Source organism: Sparus aurata, chromosome 10, assembly GCF_900880675.1.
Source record: "Sparus aurata chromosome 10, fSpaAur1.1, whole genome shotgun sequence".
Lineage (NCBI taxonomy): Eukaryota > Metazoa > Chordata > Actinopteri > Spariformes > Sparidae > Sparus > Sparus aurata.
In genome coordinates this window covers 18,598,302-18,615,960 of record NC_044196.1, presented here as the reverse complement: position 1 = coordinate 18,615,960, position 17,659 = coordinate 18,598,302, and the positions used below count along the sequence as shown (strand labels likewise).

Genomic DNA, 17,659 nt, shown 5'->3' with positions numbered 1-17,659 from the left:
ATCTATCTATCTATCTATCTATCTATCTATCTATCTATCTCTCTATCTATCTATCTATCTATCTATCTATCTATCTATCTATCTATCTATCTATCTATCTATCTATCTAATCTATCATCTATCTATCTATCTATCTATCTATCTATCTTATATCTATCTATCTATCTATCTATCTATCTATCTATCTATCTATCTATCTATCTATCTATCTATCTATCTATCTATCTATCTATCTATCTATCTATCTATCTATCTATCTATCTATCTATCTATCTATCTATCTATCTATCTATCTATCTATCTATCTATCTATCTACACATATATATGATATCCAAATATTCAGAATGAAGTTAACATTAGGCTATAGATTCAAAGGTATGTTAGACTAAACAGAGTTCATTGCAGTCATGACATCACAGTGTCTATGCCCTTCTGCCTTTTAATTGCCATGCAATACAGATGAGTCAGATGCTGAGAGAGATGACAGTGAGATCATATCCAGGGAGACAGCAGAAGCCCAGCAGAAGATCCCAGAGGCTCAGGCAGATGCTAGTCTAGATGAAGAGAGTGATCATTTAGATTTTTTTGCTCATCCTCAAACACAGGATCTAGAGGTGTTTTTCAGTTACCATCCTCAGCAGCCCACAAAACACCCCCTACTGGCTAAGGTGTTTCACAGCAAACATGGTACCAACCGCAAGTGGTTGACATACAGTGAGAAAACACAATCACTCTATTGTTCTGTGTGTTTGGCATTTGCACCCTCTGCAAGTGATAGTCCTTTCATAAAGGGAGGTATGAAAACGTGGAAACATGTTCATCAGCGGATAGAGGAGCATGAGAAAAGTAAAATCCACAGAGATAGTGCTGATGCTTACTTTCTGTTGGCTCAAAGGGCAGATGTAAAAAGCCTTCTGGCTGGCAAACAAATGTCTTTACATCATGAGCAGGTGAAGAAGAAGCGTCAGGTGATGGAACGCATAGTAGATGTGATCAAAGTCATAGGCAAATGTGGACTTAGTTACAGAGGGGATAAAGCAGAGGCTGCTTATACACTTGAAAATACCGCTGTCAATCATGGCAACTTTCTGGAGTTGATGACACTTTTGAGCCGGTATGATCTGTGCCTTCAACAACACATGAGCAGTTGTATTGAGCAAAGCAGGAGGCATCATGACACTGGTGCAAAAGGAAGAGGTTCTCTTGTGACTCTGCTCTCAAAGGACATTGTTGGTAAAGTCGTGGATGTTCTCAGCCAAGTGATAAAGGGCAAGATTGCAGATGAGGTTAGAGAGGCGGGAATGTTTTCAGTTCAAATTGATACAACCCAAGATGTCACATCAAAGGACCAGTGTGCTGTCATTGTCAGATATGTCACAAATGCCATTCATGAGCGGTTGGTTGCTGTAGTGGACTGTGAAAAATCCACTGGCAAGTACTTGACAGAGCTACTGAAACACACATTAGAAAAACTCAACATTGACATTGGCACATGTGTGGGCAACTCCACTGATGGTGCAGCAAATATGCAGGGACAGTATAAAGGGTTCTCTGCATTTCTCTCTGAGCAGTCTCCAACACAGATTCATGTCTGGTGTTACGCACATGTTCTCAATCTGGTACTGGCAGACACAACAGGCAGTGTTATAGAAAGTGCATCTCTTTTTTCATTACTTAATGAAGTGGCAGTTTTCCTCAGAGAGTCATATAAGCGCATGCAGAGGTGGGAAGAGACAAGTGAGGACAAACGTCACAGGAGACTGTGCCCAATAGGGGAAACAAGGTGGTGGGCTAAGGATCAGGCTCTCACTAAAGTCTTTGGGTGTTTTGGTAATCCCCAGGATGCATTGTATGTTGACCTGCTGCTGACCCTAGCCTCTGTTGAGGGAGATGGGAGTATGAAGCCAACAGTGAGGGTCAAAGCAAAGGGATACATTGAAAATCTTCAGAAATATGAGATTATCCTCACTGCTCAAGCCTTCCTCCGCATTTTCCAACATACATCCCCCCTGTCCAAGTACCTACAGACACAGGGAATGGATATCGTGACAGCTCAGCATCTGGTTGAGGGGACAGAGGATAACCTCAAAAAACATGTCAGGGACTTTGAGGGAGTGAAAGGAGCAGCTGATGAGTTTGTGAAGTGGGCCAATGAAAAGCTCCAAGAGATGGACAACTGTGAGCTAGCTGTGCAGACTGCACTACCAGAGAAGCGTGTCCGAAAAAAGAAAAGAATGCCAGGAGAGCTTTCAGATGATGACACAGTAGCGTCACCTGATGCTGCCTTTGAGGTGAATGTCCATAATGTCATTCTGGACACTGTGGCAGGTGGCATCAATAGGAGGTTTTCAGCAAATGCAAAACTTGCTTCAGATTTTGCTTGTCTTGACCCTAAAAACTTTCCTGAAATAAGGGCAAATGGGCTCCCCAACTCAGCGCTTAAGGAAATCAGCAAATGTCTGCTTAGGTTCGATGACAGAGCTACTGTTAGCACATTACATACTGAACTTTCTAGCCTGGCATCCCAGTGGGAGAGACTGAAGAAGTCCCTGCATGAAAGTTACACTGTCAGGACAGGTTGTGAGATGGAGAATGGACAGGAGGATAGTGGTGGACGGTCACATATGGAACCAGAGATGGAACTTGAGAGCAGGACCTGTTCTTCCTGCAAAAACTGTGCCATTTGTGTACATCAAATCCTCTCACAGTATAACCTCCTCACAGATGCTTACCATGTGATTGGGCTGGCATATAAGTTTCTGTTGACACTTTCCATCACTCAGGTTGCCTGTGAGAGAAGCTTCTCAACCTTAAAGTTTGTCAAAAATAGGCTACGAAGCTCAATGACACAGGACCACATGGAGGCTTTCATGCTAATGTGCACAGAGAAGGAAATCCTTATGTCTATAGACAATGACAAAGTGATAGACAAAGTTGCAGAAACCAGTGCATTGCTTAGGCGGCTATTGATGCTGTAGATACTGTTGGTGTTATTTGCAGTTTGCAAGTATAAACCAAAACAACTGTGCAACATGCCTCTCTGTAAGGAAGAATGATTATACAACTTTTTATTTCAAATGTTTAAATTTTAAGCGGGCATATCGTTCTATGTGAAATGGGCAACTGTTTTTTGTTAACTTGGTGAAAAAAAATTAAATTCTATACGTTTCAAACATGTTATGAATAAAACTACACGATAGTAAGAGCTGAACTGTTGCCTCATTTTATCAATTTCAACCATGAAAAAAGTGGGCCGGTCATGGGCCTGAAACTCCCGGGCTGAAAAGTGGCCCCACTCCGGCCCTGCCTGCAGATGGCACTTGGGACGGGGACGGGGGGGGGGGGATATGATAGATTCATGGTGACCCCGATCCGTCCCCCCCACTGTCCCTATTAGGCGTCAAACATCGCCGGTAAAACAGAGGATTAATGTTCTGTTAGTTAGCCCGGCGTTCGTGTGCTACGAGTCGATTAATGGTGCGTTCCGGTTGAACACGAATGTCGGAATTTCGGAGCTTGAAGTAAGAATTTTAATCAGAACTCCCCGTGAAGTCGGATCTCCAACTCGGAAAGTCGGAATAATCTCACCAGTCCGACATAGAAATCATGTTATCTGCTACTCACGTAGACAGTAGGCTCTGTTTTGTTGTACGTTTGTAAGGCTAGAAAGTGCTGGGAGCACTCAACTTTCAGCGTAAATTGAACACACCATAACGACTCTCACTCCCCAGGATCCTAAAGAGGAACTGGTGCCTGTTGCGGTGTTCAGACCATTGTCTACTATGACAGAGCGGGTGATTTCAATTCAATGAAGAAACAAAATGAAAAAACGAAAACAAAAAAACAATCAGAGCGTTTTTTCAAAAAGAAAACAACGTAAGTTTGCTATCCTACGCCTGTTGCCTGTTGACTTTCCCAGATGTGGCAGATAATCATTTTGTAATGTTGAGTAGTCTGACATTAAACGGCATTTGCTTTTACCTGAAGTAGGTTAAATATAAAATAAAAGTATTTTTAGGCTGGCTTTAATGTTGTTTTTTTTAATTTTTATGTATAATGTTATTTTAATGAGCAACATTATCGTCCTGGCCTGCAGACAATTCCTGATGACAGTGAGTCAGTGAGCGCTAGTCAGTCAAGAGAGGATCTGCCAGGGGGCAGCCACAGTAGAAAAATTCTGCATGAGGAGGGAGAGACAGAAGGAACACAGACAGTAGAAGTGCGGACAGAATAAGGAGGGACAGGATGCGACACAGAGGTAGAGGAAGTTGACATGATAAGGACATATAGGCCTACAAAGCCAAATTAACCTGACCCTGAAGTGAGAAATAAATGCCCGCAAACCATTGGTCCATAGGCTATTACGAAAGTAACTACTTGAGCGCTATGGTTAAAGCCCAAATGACCAAAAAAACCGTAATGAGTTGAAATCATTTGCTGACAGCTTGGTCCCCCCAGTTCAAAAATCCCATCTGTGCCCCTGATCTTAATACATATTTTTGGTAAGACAATATAATATCTATCATATCATTAGAATAAACTATTGTAATTAACAGTTAATTAAACTTTATTAAACAGTTATTTAACTGTCAAGAAGCAATATTTCAGGAGTTATTAGCAATTGTTTATTAATGTTCATAATACTTTGCAATTGGTATAAAATACTGGTTCATTTATACATGTTTTATGAACCATTTTATTGTTGTTCATTTCAACAATACAATAATCAATGATGGTAACGATGCTTATTATAAAGTGTTACCCATGTGAATGCTCTTATTTTGCACATTTTAGATTCAAATTTAAATTTTTTAATCTAGTGGTATGCTAGGTGGACGTATGCATATATTTGTAAATATTGTTATTTTTATCATTCTTGTATCCTTTTCTATATTTTGTGTTTTTATGAATTAAGTTATCTATCTATCTATCTAAAGTTATTTTAGGTGTATGAGTTTAAATACATTGATTATTTTAAGTCCTAATTGGCCTTAAGTATCTTTTTCTTCTGTCCGTATTTGAGTCCAGTTTTTAACTGTGGTGGCACTGATATTATTTCCGAAGTGATTATTGTTCTTGTCAAAATGCAGAGAAATGCACAGATTTATACAAAAGTCTTCAACTTTTTCTCGATGTATGGGTGGGGGTTGGGGGCATATCCTCAGCCCTGCTCAAAATAGAGTCAAAGTGAAGGCTAAAACCAACCAAGGGAAGGACTGACTGAAGGACTACAGTGTTGAATTTTGCTCAGATGGACAGTAAGTAAGAGCAATGACCAGAAGGTGGCGCCATTGTCCAAGGGTTTAAAGTTTTGACGTTTGGAAATGTTGTTCAGCCAGTGAAAACAACAGCACCACCTCCCTGACCCCAGGATGTAGTTTCAAAGGACCAGTTTGAGTGAAAAATAGTCCAGTCCACAGTGGGATTGAAGAGTTTATGTCCATGATACGTTTACTCAGTGTACAACATTTTCTGAATTCTCACTCTCGAAGTTGTTGCTGTACATTCTCACGTCTGTCTGAAGTATTTAAACTATTATTGTACATCTAAAACCGTCGCGAGAATCTTTCCTTCATTCATAATTTGTGGTGAATCATTATTCACATTATGATTTTACTTTCAAAACAGTTGACCAGTTTATAAAATATGATGTATTGTTATGATCTAAACCACCTAAAAAACATATAAAGCAGATAAGATAAACTTCACCTCACAACATTTAAATGCTATTTGATACTTTTGCTGTTAATACCTTTATACTTTTACTGGAGTTAAATTGAATGCAGGACTTACCCACTTGTAAAAAAAAATAACATAGGTACATAAATTAATGATCAGAGTTCGTCTTCTACTACTTATTTACAGTGATACATCACATTTTATAAAGTGATCAGATGTAAAATGATGGTCAACAGTCCATCCGAGTCAAACCCACCCTTTTAGTTCTCATTGTTGATTTTATAATAATGATGATAATAATAATAATAATAATAATAATAATAATAATAATAATAATAATAATAATAATAATAATAATAATAATAATAATAATAATAATAATAATAATAGCTTATAACAGCCTCACAATCACCTGAAACACTGCAATACTTTGAAAAACATGGACTTATCGCCACAGGATGGTTCTAAAATGTCCCTGTGTCTTGCTGAGAATAGGCTACCTTTAAAAACACAAAAGGACTCTATAAATATTTCTTTGTCCAAGCTGTTCTCAGAGGGAAATAAGGTCCCCAGAACACTCTTTCCACTGTGTTGTGTATTTTGCCCCTCTGTTTGAGCTTTATTCATGGACAGATAAAAACCAACAACTAAATGTTTTCCCGAGATACTTAGCTGTTGTTTCAGCACCAGTCTAGATTAATAATCAAATGTAATTTAAAGTCATTCATCAACCATTATATCATTCAAATGTACTGAAATCGGACTTTTATTTATTAATCTGCTCGTCAAGACAACACATAAAAACATGATGAGAAAACAAAGTTGAAAACACTACCACAGATAAACTGGCTGAACTAATTCCTAATTTTAATAGTCGATAACTAATCTGTTGTGTGTGTATGTATGTATGTAAAGTAACATATGTACAATGAAATATTTTTTAAAATTCTGTATGCAACTTTAAAAAATTAAAATGTATTTATTTATTATATATACACAGGCAGATATGTTAACACCTGGCAACATACTCCAAAGTGGTTCTGTCGTCGTTCCAACTATAATTAAAATGACCATTTCATTACCATGGCAACCCCCCAAAAACAAAGAAATCACCAATTTTGTAGATTATGTTCAGCAGCATCCTTAATGTGCTGAGTATGTACATGTAGGAAAATCCAGTCAAAATGTATCAACATGGCATCCAATGACAGATAAAAGTTGAGGCCTTCAGTCTTTAATTTCATCAAAACTAGGATTAGTATTTTATGCTGACATATTTTCATAAAACAAAACAACTGTTAGTTATAATCTCTCAAATGAAAACACTGTTGCTGTGATCCTTCTATGTGCATTTTAGAAGGTAAAGGGTGGATTTGTAAAATATTGCTTAACATTTTGAGAAGAAAAACTGGCATGTAAAAAAAACATAAACAGACTTATTTAAATCATATCACTTTTGTCTGTCTGGCATCAAAAATCACATCTTATGCACTGCTTCCACTATTGCTGCGCAGCATTTTATTTATGATTTCTTTGAGCTGTGGATAAGTGCTCAGAACATCAGGTAGTTTGAGAACATCAAGGAAACCAGTCCAGCTTTTTGGTCCAGTCTTCAAAATCACGTGATCAATCAGGTCAGTGACAGTTTCTTGTGGTGTTGAGGTAGACTTTTCCCTTATATTCTGATATTGTCTGTCTGTGATGATCTGTTTGGCATGTGCATGCTGCAGAATAATGGAATGATCCGCCATCAGACAGTAGATGAGTTCCACCTTGTATTCAGTGATCATTTTCTTAGCAGAGCTCTGTAAAAGACAACAGGTTCTGAAGATGTTACTACTAGAATAATGTTCCTTGTAGTCACTTTAAGTACAATTTTGAATGCATGGCTTTTACTTGTAACCGAGTATTTCTACACTGTCATATTTCTACTTTAATTAATATTATAACCTTGAGTCTTGAATTGTAAAATAACAAATAACTTTTTATTTGAATCCAGTATCAAATTTGATCTGTCGACAGTTTGTGTTGAGATTTTCAGGTCAAAACTCACACTTGTTATTTTCATCTTCTCGTCAAGGTACACCTTGTTGTCTCCAGTAAATGATTTTGTGTTGATAGTCCGTTCAAAGCTGCGTTCCTGTGGACAAATGTTGTATACATGCCAAATTAGATCAGCAGGCTCACATTGCATTAAAATACTAAGCTAGGACTTTTAGTTTTGGCTGCTTACCTCACTGTAGCTTGTATCATGGGAATCTTTCCGTAAGAGTAAGTTGAGATCATTTGTATCTCCCTGATCATACCGGCCATAATGAAGTCCCTGTAGTTCTGTGGCACATTAAACACACACTGATTATGCACATATATGATCCATATGTACCTTTGGAAGAAGATACATTAACATTCCTATGTTTTGGTCAAATGGGGCATGTGTCATTATAACATACAGTACTGTGCAAAGGTTTTAGGCAGGTGTGAAAAAATGCTGTAAAATAAGAATACTTTAAAAAATTGAATTGTTAATAGTTTATTTTCATGAATTAACAAGATGCATCGAGTGAACAGAAGAGAAATCTCAATCAAATTAATATTTGGTGTGACCACCCAATTCTTCAAGGAACACTTGCACAATTTTTGAAGGAACTTGGCTGGTAGGCTGTTCCAAACTAACCACAGATCTTTAGAGCTCTGTTGGGGCCACACCATCACTTTCAGGACTTGTTCTTCTTTATGCTGAAGATGGGCCAATCATATGCCTTCTTGATGGCTTTGCATGATGGATAAATATCTGCCTGTATTTCTCAGCATTAACATCATTAATCCTGACTAAATCTCCAACTCCATTTGCAGAAATGCAGCCCCAAACCTGCAAGGAACCTCCACCATGCTTCACTGTTGCCTGCTGACACTCGTTATTGTATCGCTCTCCACCCTCTGCTGAACAAACTTCCTTCTTCTACAGCCAAATATTTCATATTTTGACACATCAGTCCAGAGCACCTGCTGCCATATTTCGGCACCCCAGTTCCTATGTTTTTGTGCATAGTTGAGTAGATTTGTTTCCGTGTCAGAAGTATGGCTTTTTGGCTGCAAATCTTCCATGAAGACCACTTTTAGCCACTTCCGCCTATTTCTTTGTGCTTCTTCACAGGAGCTTGGACAGCACATCTTGAAACCCCAGTCTGCTTTGAAATCTTTGTCTGGGAGAGACCTTGCTGATGCAGTATGTCTTGTTGCTGTGCTCAGTCCTGCCACGGTGTCTGACCTGTGACATTAAACTGTCTTCCACAACCTCACCTTGGTAGCAGAGTTTGGCTGTTCCTCACCGAGCTTTGAGCCTCCTACACAGCTGCTTCTGTTTCAGTTAACGACTGTGTTTTAACCTACATGTGTACAACTGGTTAACTGGAATCCTACAAAATCCCTGACATAGTGTAGTGTACCAATAAGAATTGATGCTGGTTTGAATGCAAAGGGTAGTGACACCAAATATTGATTTGATTTTGATTTTTCTTTTGTTAGCTCACGTTGCAGTTTTGTTGACTAAAAAAAATTATCAATTATTATTTAGATTTTTGAAAGTATTCTTAGTTTACAGCATTTTTTCACACCTGCCTTAAACTTTTGCACACTACTGTATATTTGCATGTGTGTATGTGTGTGTGTGTGTGATGTTGTGTAACAGCCCCGAGACCCAATTATTAATTGATGTGTCAGTCGCTACATTTTCTTCATCACCCTCCTCTCCTCTAGCCTGAGGTGTCTCTTTCTTCCTATGTTTTCTCATCTGTCCCTCATCCTCTGCACTGTGTCCCATCTGTGTGGTTTCATCAGTGTTTCTTTGGCATGACTTACTTTTGGGTTCTTCGTTTCCTTTCTGTTCTTCAGGACCAGTATCTTCACCCTGTTCTTCTTTCAACTTGTCTGTCAGATCCTCTGAAGTGGTCTCAACAGGCTTCTGACCTGCTGCACGTTCGGAGGGATGTTCCAGAGAATTCCATTTTTTTTTTATGAAAGAAATGAACTTGTTCTTGTTACCCTTTTGTTCCTTCCTCTCTGTCTTAGTCTTGTCGGCCAGACGTTGTTCACAGGAGGTTTTTGAATTAGTTTCCTTCATCCCTTCAGACTTGTTGTTCGAGTTTTCTTCTGTGTTATCCTCCTCTCCTTCAGTCTGATTTAATACCTCACTGTCACTTATAGTCTTTAACTCTGTAGCTTTAAAATGAATTTTAAAAAAACCCACACATTTAGCAATCATATGAAAATATCACACCTATATTAATCCTTTATCTAATTTTGTATCCCTACCTCTGTACATGAGGAGATAGACAGTCCTGGAGCTGTTGAATAATAATTTTGAAGTTATTATTTGCACAGAAAAACAATATGGGGACATGTGGTGAACACTGACAGATAAAAAAATCTGTAATTATTTTCGATAAAACTTTTTTTTTAAACATACCTGAAAGTCCTGTCCTCTGCTAACGGCTGGTGTTTAATCTGCACAGTTCAACAAAAACAAACCAATGTCAGTAAATGTCTTTTTAATGTTCATCTTTCTGTTGGTGTGTTTTAAATGTGCGACGTCTTAATGGAACAGATTAAGTTAAATCTTCCTCACCTCGCTGACATGAGAATCGTCACACTCATACCAGGTGTTGTCCTCAGAGAGGACGGTGGCTGTGTAATGTCCACCTCTTAGACTGCCCATGTGATTCACCATCCCATACAGTTTGTATGTCTTGTTCTACAATGAACAACACAGTCAGGTGCATGGAATTATTTTAAAAGCAACTAAGACCATTCAAATGAAAATTACAGATAAGAATATCTTTCCCTTGCCTTCAACTGTAATTCACATGGCACTTCCACACAGCAGTCTAATTTGAAATGTGACCTGGTGTTGTAGTCAAAGTCAAATCTCTTGAGGAGAAGAATCAAGATCTGAGGAGCTTCCACCATCTCACATATCTGAAAACCACAAGAAGCATCATGAAAGACTATATTCTTTAACACAGAATATTCTAATTTAAATTCCAGTAGTAAAATTGACCTGGATGTTGTTTGTGTTTTCATTTTCAGGTCAAAACTCACACTTGTTGCTTCTGTTTTCTTGTTACATTCATTGCAGTACACCATGTTATCTCCTGTGTATGTTTTCATTTTGAACATCCTTTCAAAGCTGTTTTGCTGTGGGAAAACAAATGTTGTAATAAATGGCATATTAGCTCAGCATGTTCACATGCTAATCAAGAACTCTGAACTTTGCTCACCACACTGAAGGTTGTGTCAGGAGTATCTTTGAGTGACAGAGTGAGAGTCCAGAATGGTTTTGTTCTTTCATTTATGTGGCCTTCTAAGCATTTTGTTACGTGAGTCATCTCTCCCTTGAAGACCTTCAAATAAAAATGCCAATTGTCACACATCATTCTCATTTGCCTCTTCACAATAACATAGTAGATATTTTTGAGTGCTCACCTCTGCTGCCTGTCGGCTGACCTGACCTAAAATCATCTTCAGACATTCAGCTGCATCACGTTGTTCATAAACTGCAGAAGGAAACATTAAACTGAATCTGACATATAAATTTTTTTTCTCAGGACCTTATGACTGTCTAAATTACCATTTTCAATCTTCAAACTCTTTGTGATGTTTTCTGTTCCACATGTTTTTCTCTTCAGGTCCATAAAGATTTGTCTCAGCTCTTGATCTGGTTGTTGATTCAACCTTTAGGAAGACAGCAGCTTCTCAGTGAACATGTTAACATTTACATAAAGTTTCTCATCATTTTAATTGATCTCCTTGTACTTGTACAGATAAAAACAGCTGTTTCAAACCTGTTGTGGATCTCAGTTGTCATGAAGAGAACCTGCAGGACACTGTTGAGGTAACATGTGGCTCCCTGATTGTACAGGCCATAATGACGTCTCTGTGGTGGAGTTACTTGTAGAGAAATAAACACTGTCATTACTCAATCTACTTTTATTCAACATTCATGAAAAAAATACTTTAATGACTGATGATTTTTTTGTGTAGTGTTGCACTGAGGACCTTCCCCCATTCAAAGACAGATAATTCTGTGCCTCATCATCTCAACTGCATTTCATTGTCCTCAGCCTCAGTCCTCCGTCTCTCCCTTCAGCCACACTCTTTCTGTTTCCCTGCTCTCTACTTCATTCTCTCTCTCTGTCCCTGTATTCAGCTACTGCTCTCTTCTCAGAGGCTGGCTGATTTCCTCTCACTCCTCAGACCTGTCAGTCCTTAAGCTGTCCACTAGATGACTGACTTTTTCCTCCTGACTCAGTCCCACTTCCAGCAAGTCCCTCCTGACTTGCAGTCACCTGACATCAGCCTCCTCCAAGAAAGTCTGGTGAGAGTGGTTCACCTACTCTCTGTAGTGTGTACTTTTTTTTTTGGAGCTCGTACTAAGAAGATATGTTTTACTGCATGCATTTCCTGTTGACTTTATTAAAACCGGCATGACAGTCTGGCCCCAAAGCAAGAATCAGTGATGTACTGACCCTTCCTTATTTTTTAGGTTCCTTGAGTCTGTATGTCACAGAAACACCCACATCCTCTTATATATTTAGATTTGTTAAAATGTTATCAGACCTGCTGTATCACTTTTTATGTAGTCTCCAGTTATATTTACTATACTACAGAGACCCTTCAATAAACTCAGTCTCATATGCAATCTCAGTGTTCTCCTCTCCTCCATCATACAAATTGTTTTGTTGTATTTTAGTCTATTCTCATCTATCCATCACCAATGTCGCTGTGTCCCGTTATTTTCAGTAGGAGTGCATCGGGCACTTTTACGCTAGCATCAAAAGCTAGAAGCTACACTAAGAAGGCTCAACACAACATGAAACTTTGCTCGTAGTATCACCAGGGTCTCTACACATAGCTCAGCTGAACCACATACACTCTACCCAGACGTGTCGATCCCCGATTGTGTCTGGGCTGCCATGACGACGGCTAGAGGAACAAGCTACTGCTAACGTGAGTTGTTCAAAAACCTTTTTTTTTAGTAAAGTCTGTGTACACAAACAGTGTTCTCAATGCTCGTGTTCATGTGTAGAGACCCTGGTGATACTACAAGCAAAGTTTCATGTTGTGTCGAGCCTTCTTCGAGTTTTGAAAATAGCGATTTTGATGCTAGTGTAAAAGTGCCTGAATGCACTTCCAGTGAAAATGAGTTTGAGCCGAAAACGAAAATATGGTCAATCTTAAAAGTGCTTCTTTCGTCGTAATTATGCTTTTACACAAAGGTTTGACTCATATACATTTAAAAAAAAAAGCCTAGGTTGCATTTTGGAGAGAGTTTCACTTTAAGAAAAATCATGTTTTGGTTTATCTGGTTCTGTCACCACAAACACAGCTGGAAAATGTTTCATCAAAAATATAGCTCATAAATACGGAAGAGGATTAGGGCCACATGTGAATTTTTTTTTTTAGTTCTGACTTTAAAGTCAGAATTCTGACTTTAATCTCAGAATTCTGACTTTTTTCTCAGAATTCTGACTTTAAAGTCAGAACTACAAAAAAAATTCATGTGTGGCCCTAATCCTCTTCCGTACATAAACATACACATACACACATATAATACTGTGCATATGTCATTATGGTTCATTTAGCACATAGGAATTTGAACGTAGGTCTATCAGTGGTTTGCAGAAAGGTAAACTGGCAACATTTTAATCCAGTTCACGGGGCTGCATGCAGTTGAGCAAACACATCCCAGCAAACATTTTGACGTCTATTTCACGTCGAATCAACTTCTCTCAGGCAGGTTGATTCGACATCTACCAGAGGTGCTGAAATGAAAGTTTTTCTGACGTCGTTCTCATGACCGACATCATTTCGATGGCTAAAAGACGGCATCTTACGTTGTTTCAATGTCGTTTAGACAACATATCGACGGCTCACAGAGCAGGCTACTTCAATCTATGTCATTATTATGTCGTATAGACGACTTGTCAACGTCTCTACGTGACGTCTATTTCACGCCTAATTGACGTCGATCAGGCCGGTTGATTCGATGTCTACCAGAGGTGCTGAAATAAAAGTTTTTCTGACGTCGTTCTCATGACCGACGTCATTTCGGCGGCTAATATACGGCATCATAAGCATTTAAATTTACAACTTAAAAATACCTACAAAATCAACAGTACATGCTACAGTTTTGAAAATTTCACCAAACTGTAGCCCCAATACTGCTGAAACTTTAGTCCACTTAAACTCATTACAAATTATGAAGTCCATCACTCAGTATTTTTCAAAACCTGTCAAACTTATAAAACCTATCTCCTCCCACAATTTTTGCTCAATTGTCACCAAACTTGCAAGGGAGCATCTTCAGACCGTCCTCCACAAAACTTGTTTCTCGGATTTTTGATTTATCAAAAATTAAGCCTACAGTGCATCAAAATGTTTGACTATAAACAGTACTGTAAACATATACTATCAAATTCTTGCTAAATACATTTTCAATCTTCCTGAAAAAAATTGGAGTCATGGTTGATGAAGTTTGGCAAATATCAGAATTTTATCTCAAAAACTGAATTTTTGAGAACATTTTGAATTCTGCTCTCATGGGAACAACTGGAGTCAATGTAAGAGTGGCATTTTTAAACATCAGCTGTCAAGATGAAATTTATGTATTATCAGATTTTTGTACGGGTAACAGAATTTCTGACATTTTGACCATATTTTAAATCTGCCTTGACACAAGCTGCCTGGACAGTGACTCCCTGAGTCGACAAATGAAACTACACAGCAAGTCTCACTTCCAGCCAATTAGCTCAGTGAGTTAGGAGCTGGTTCTTGATGTCAGGGGTTGTGGGTTCAAGACCCAGCAAAGATGATGATGACAAATCAAAATGTCAGATGTCCTCAACACAAGCCAATAGTCCTGATGGTGGTGCTACAGCAAGTGTCTAAATTTCAAAACATTGAAAATTCATAATAAATCAGCCTGCTAGAACTTCACACTTTCATCAAACTGTAGCCCCAGTACTAAAGAAATTTTTGGGCATTTAAACCTATTAAAAATTATAATTATCATCACTCTGTTTTTACCAACATCTCCATGGTGCAATATGTGTATTTTCAGATTTTTGTCTTGATAACTTAATTTTTTACAGTGGTTTCAAATCTGCCTGCACAACAGTGAATAGCTTACTCAATTTGTGAAGCCATTGTTGTATTGCCACTTGCCAATTAACTCAGAGCGATAGATGATAGTCTTTGGTTCCAGAAGTTCTGAGTTCAAGCCTTAAGTGGTCCAAAAATAACAATGGTTGTCAATTGTCTTGTCTTCCTATTCTCCTGTTTGTTGCTCAGAATTGCCTAAATTTGCCAAAAAATAGCCCAGACCCGACTCATTGCTGCGCAGCAGCTATAATTTATTTCTGTATTTCTGTTCACCGACATATATTCATTTCTGTATTTCTGTGTCCATATGTTAATGAGGAGGAAGAAGGTCCTAACCTCAGTCAAGAGCATGATTGGTCAAATCGGAGAGCCAGACAAAAGCAAACAATTCCTGATCCCAAGCCTTGCTCTCTGTAACGTTGTGAACCAGCTCCAGTTAGCTTAATGGCCTCGACCGGTGTGACAGGTTAACTGGCGTTCATTTTAACTTGCGAGGGTCCCAGATGTGCTGGTGGTGTGGTTTGAGAATCCTGTCTGGAGAGCCATGTCTGCTAACCAGGAAAAACATTCTGCTCATCGCTCCAAGTCATGTATATGTGTATTCATTTTGACGTGGCTTTAACACTTCTATCCACACGGAGATGCAGGGGCTGCGACTTGCAAACCACAGCGCTACAGAGCACAAATCGTCCAAAAGTGCATGTTGTCAATCTCATATCTTTGTCGTGAATCTCTGTACTCTCAAACAACTCATGGGTGGAACAGTATTAAGCATTGGTTCCAGTGAGCGGCTTGAGAGCGGCGTGGAGACTGTTAGCTCTTATGTTAGCTGTTAGCTTTTAGCTGTTGGCTGCTTGCTGTAGCGCTGAGAATGTAGCGTCCAGGTTAATTGTTGACAACTGTTACCATTGAGAGTGAGATACATGTCTGGGCTTTCCTATGAACCACTGTCGCTACTGGTGTTTGTATCACAGGTTGATCTGGACATCTCAAGGATTTGCCACAGCTGACTGACCACACGCTTAGCTCGGGCTGGATGTCAACGTACCCTGCAGACTGTTTGACCAGCAGGCTGTATGACAGTGTACAGTTTTCACACTGACTTAGCTTCAGCTTAATAACGATGTATGCGGATACTGACGCTTTAGGATTGTAGGTCAGGTCGGCCACCACCTGAAAGCGTCAGTATCTGACGAGTTGGGAAACCCAAAGCGTCAGTTTTACCATCTTACAAACAGGAGCTTTAAAATGAACGCCAGTCAAATTCATTACTAAACCAGAGCTACATGAACAAATGTCAACAACTGCAGCTGCAGCTTCAGTTAGCTGAGCGGGCTTGCTGGTAGCCAGCAACAGGCTGCTAGTAAGGCAGAAGTAGTAGACCCTCATCGAGCACACTCCTGTAACCAATCATGCTCTTGACCGAGGTTAGGACCTCCTACCTACTTAACATATGGACACAGAAATACAGAAATAAATAAATGTAGGTGAACACAAATACAGAAATGTAGAAATAAAAAGCATTTCTTCTTTTATTTATACTTCTATTTATTTATTTATCTATACATTTATTTCAGCATTTATGTATTCATTCATGTATTTATGCATGTATTTATTTATATATTCATTTATTTATGCATTCATTTATTTATTCCTATATTTATGCATTTATTTATTTATTCATTTATTTCAGCATTTATTTATTTACGTATTTATTTATGCATTTATTTATTCATTTATACTTATGTCAGGTTTAGTCCTCCATATTCATCTAGACGCAGGTCGAGAACATGTTTGCTCGGCATAGTTGAAACAAAATATCAAATGTAAATTTTGTTTTAAATTACCCAGTGATCTGCAATTGCTAATCAAAGCTGCTTACCTCGTTTCTCTTTCGCCTCCACATCTCCACCTCCTCTACAGGATTTACGTTCTTCCATCTCATTGGTTTCCTTGTGTTTTCATGGTTCATCCTGAAAAGAACAGAGCCTTCTTTTATAAGTCAGCAAACTGCTTGTATGTGCAGAAAAAAATAAAATAAAACAAACTTGAGACGTTTTATTGTAAAATGAATCTAGCCTGCCTAAGTGATACTTTATTGTTACTATAAAAAACAATATCGCATACATCCCAGTGAGCACTTGTGAGCACGTTCACAACTGGTTCAAAAGTGAACGTTTTTTCAATACAACAATTCAACGTTCACATTTAGACATTTTATTGCGATTTGCAATACTGACTTTTAACTGAGAAATTTTAATATGGTTTATCTTAGTCTGGTTGTTTTTAAAAGCAGTTGGAAAAATATAATGGCTTGAACAAGACTCGAAATGTCAATTCAGACTGAGTGACACGCTCTCATCACCTCATATTGCCGCTGGAGCCCCAATATGAAAGTAGGCTACTTGCGCATGCGCTGTACACCAGTAAGCGCAATGTCTTATTTTACATGTAAGATTTAAAAAGTGCTCCCATTGCGATGTCCTGGAAGCTTTTTGTTAGCAGTACACACACTACACAGTTCAATATTCATGACATTTTTAATTCAGAAACTATTGACGTCATCGTGAAGACCAGATTTCACCTGTGTGACTTCATAGAAATACCTTTACACCAACCACTCTCGTCTGTCTCTCAACTTGCAAATTAACACTATAACAAAATAATTAGCACAACTTTTGTTTTATTTATGACACGATGATGTTGCAACCGCGTTTCTAACGGTTGAAAAGGCTTTCAGAACCCGGAAATAAAGAGGCCACCTCTACCTGTGGGCCTGTGGTTGAACACAACGCAAATCTAAAAGAAATTAACCATTAA

At 38.5% G+C, this 17,659-nt stretch overlaps 1 protein-coding gene across 1 annotated transcript in view; it reads right to left on the bottom strand.

Annotated features, from left to right (window-relative positions):
- LOC115590542 (uncharacterized) overlaps window positions 1-17,659 on the bottom strand; it is a 518,602-nt gene that overhangs the window by 330,391 nt on the left and 170,552 nt on the right. The gene's annotated exons all lie outside the window — the stretch shown is intronic.